At 41.6% G+C, this 3,687-nt stretch overlaps 1 long non-coding RNA gene across 1 annotated transcript; it reads right to left on the bottom strand.

The window, feature by feature from the left end:
* Positions 1–879: 879 nt before the first annotated feature.
* On the bottom strand, positions 880–2,736 carry LOC121678126. The gene is made up of 3 exons (XR_006021161.1): positions 2,233–2,736; positions 1,902–1,936; positions 880–1,641 (listed from the first exon to the last, which is right to left on the bottom strand). It is a non-coding gene; the product is annotated as an uncharacterized LOC121678126 (long non-coding RNA).
* Between the last annotated feature and the right edge of the window lie 951 nt (positions 2,737–3,687).

Below are 3,687 nucleotides of genomic sequence, written 5' to 3'. Positions count from 1 at the left end.
GCAGATGTGTTCGGAGAATGTCGGGCTATGTCGGTTAGAGCCGAACGCATGAAGTCACGTAAAAGTAATGACATTTTACATTGCATGAAGTTTCCTGGGCCCAGCAGTTATAATATCATTAATAATAATAATAATAATAATAATAATAATAATAATACTTATTACAACAATAGGCAGTAATTTCAATAGGCCCTAGGCTATGTATGCTTTTTAAAAATATAGGCTATTAATAATAATAATAGGCATAATAATAATTTGAATAATAACGTCAGTCTATTGAACGTAGCCTACTAATTAGCCTAATCAGTGAAGCATAAATCGCCAACCGCCGAGCAAATGTGAACAAATAAGTTACACATTTAATGAAACACACCGAATAGCCTACATATAAATACTGGCCAATATTTTCATTTGTTGTAGCGTGACAAGGTGGCGTGGAAGGATAGACCTCTGCATTTCGGATCTTGTAGTCGTAGGTTCGGGCTTGGATAATGATCAATTAACAATGGTGTTGGAATCTGGGATAGGCTCAATCACTAAATATTCCTATGATCGTTTAGAACCTGTAGTCCTAGTTTTAACTACTGATTGGAGACCATATGCTTACTAGCCTAGGCTTAGGATACATGTATATTATGTTCTATGAAAATTGGCATGGTTAGATTAGATTCAACATAGTATACAGTACTATACAGTAGTATGCAGTTGGTTTGCAGAAGGTGGTTTAGAGTAATATAAATGAAATCTAAATATGTGCAGTATCTTAGCACTTACCTTACAGTAAGAGCAGAATAAATATGGATATGTAATTGCATGTTGTTGTGTAAGTGCTTTGGGTTTCACTCTGTTCTAAAAGCGCTATATAAATTAATACTTTACTTTATCATTGCCCTTCATTTCACTGGAATATTTTCATGCCTTTATGCAGCATTTGCCCAATGTTGCCCTTGTTATGTGTTTTCATTGTGACACTGAAAACTGAATACTGTTACCACACACAAGTATTTCATGATATTTTAAATGCACAGATACAGTTTTTTTACCATTACTTTTCATCCATTGTAGTTATGAAGTTGTGTGTTGAATCACAACCACAAAATCACAGTTCACATAGCACAAATGTTTCAATGCTCAAATGGTTGAAGGATCTGCGCCAGCTGTACCAACATACACACACACACACACACACACAGTGTTACTGTAGGTGCTGCTCATGTTGTTGCCTTCTGCTGCTGAGATAGTAGCAAAGTCTATACTGTTGTTTTCAAATGCATGTCTATATTCCCTGTGAGTGCACTGACATTTCAAGACCTACTTTATTCCATCAACCCCCTATGATAATACAAGCATGTCAACTGCTCCATCTAGGAGCCCAACAGCGAGGCAGAGGCGCGGTACAACAACGCCCATAGCCGGACCCGCGTTGTTGTGGAGAGGGCCTTGGGCATGTGGAAAGGTGTGTGAGCAAATCCGCTGGTGGCCTGAAGCTCCATCCTGCAAAGGCGTGCAGTGTAGTTTTGGTGGCGGCGCTTCTGCAACATGGCCCTTCAGGATCACATCCCACTGCCGGCTGATGAGGAGCTGTTAGTGGAGGAGGTGGAAGAGGTCATTCCAGTGGCTGCTGCACACCTTCCTGCTGGCCTGGAAGCACACTGGGAATTAGTTGCACATATGTTTGGCCTAAACACCCAAACCCCACAATTCCCTGCCACATTACCTGTTTTTTCCCCCTTTGTTTATGTTTTTTACATTTCTTTTAGTTTGGTGGGGGTGAGGGGGTAAATGTACCATCACTTTCTCCCCATGATCCCTCCCACACACACACACACACATGTTCCCTATGAGCCATGACATCAAAATACATACACAGATTGAAAGGTCACAAAGCAAAGGCAACTTACCATTTTTCCGCCTCCCATGACAGGCCTACCCATACCTGGGCCATGAAGGACAAGTTAAATCAGTGAAAATCATGTCACATTTTGACACTGACCACAGCACTCTGCATGCTCACTTATCCACCAAGTCCCAGAGGTCTTAAAGTTCTCCAAGCGAGAGGCTACTCAACTTCACAGCAGCATTCTCCAATGTCATTGTACCAACATAATTCAGCTATGTGTTCAAATATCAAGATCATATAATAACTGAGAGTAGCCTAACTTATACACCCACTAAACATAGCTTGTGATCAGACAAGATACAACACAAACCCCACTCCACAGGCATACTCACCTCACACCCATCGACTCAGTCTTGAACCCCTGACCTCTCTCATGTAAAGCACACACGCTACAGTCTCTGCCACAGCACAGTCAATTCACCACATCATAATGGGCTGTAGAGTCCATATACCGTTAGCTATGTGTATGATTAGCAGATGCTTCTTCCAAACACACTTAACATACGACTACAATGTAACGTTATCCTTTCATAACAATTACAATGCTAGCCTCACATAACAATACCGTTGGCATTCAAAAGCTTTATCACCAGATCACTTAACTTAACGGGTGTTCGAAAGAATCTGTGCTGACACATTAGCATTAGGCTACATGTAAATTCACGAATAATAACAACACAGATGATTGCGGTCACCATAGCACTTCACCACAGGCCGCTCTGTTGTAGGCTAACTCCACAACACTTCACTTTCCACTGTACCACAGTAATGTGCAATTGTAGCCTCCAGGAATGCTATGGTATGGTATCCCACAGCAATGTTATGGGATCGTTTAATGGCTACCTCTCATCCATCTGTCAGCTGCGTGTTCCGTCATCAGGGTTACGTCGTCTACTATGGTTCTTACTACATACTACAGGTCGAGAGGTGTAGCTGTAACTACACAACTTTACGATAGTGGTTGCGAACGTTAGTTGCTACTATGGTTTTGGGAAACACTGACGCAGTGTCACGATGCATCGTACTATGTAAGTTCCACCACCATAGTTCACACTATCGTTTTGGGGAACAGTTGTGTCGTACTTACATAGTTGCAACCATGTTAGTTGCTACCGTAGTTAGCAACGATGCTTTTGGGAAACGCACCCCTGTGCGTTGGGCACCATTAGACAATATAGGATGTCCTAAATTGGAGACCCAATGTAAGTTCTGGATGTAAAGAAAATTAAGCTCCATTAAAGCATACGTGATATTTTACATTAAACTCCATTAAAGCATACGTGATATTTCAGTTTCACGTCCACTCTTGGTTGCACACATTTTATTTAAAATATGATAGACATGGCAGGGTTGGAATTTCACGACAGCCATGGCCGTCATTGGCCCTTGCATTGTCCGTGATGCCCCTCGTAGGTTCGGAGGTCAATGTGGCCTTGGTGCCCCCTTCTTTCAATATTATGCTTTGCACCGGACTAATAGCAATTTTTATTTAGCCTATGGCCTGTCAAAATAATTGTAGTGAACTGAGCCTAGCTGGTTCATGACTGAACTCAAATAATACTGTGCAAAGCGTGCAGGAATGTTAATGTTGATTATGTGTAATGTTGGTTATGTCACTGCATCATCTTACAGTCGTGTTTGTGTTCCCAGTTAGAGTGTGCAGGTTTAGCTGGTGTGTGATGGAATGCAACCTGGAGCAGATGTGTAGTGCTGGAGCATAAGGCCCGGGACTGGGCCGCATTATTTGTTGGTGTGATCAAGTGTGTTGGTTCAATAAAAAACATTCT

The sequence above is a fragment of the Alosa sapidissima genome, chromosome 1 (assembly GCF_018492685.1).
Source record: "Alosa sapidissima isolate fAloSap1 chromosome 1, fAloSap1.pri, whole genome shotgun sequence".
Taxonomy (NCBI): Eukaryota; Metazoa; Chordata; class Actinopteri; order Clupeiformes; family Clupeidae; genus Alosa; species Alosa sapidissima.
Note: the sequence above shows the minus strand (reverse complement) of the source record. Positions and strands in the feature narration are given on the sequence as shown.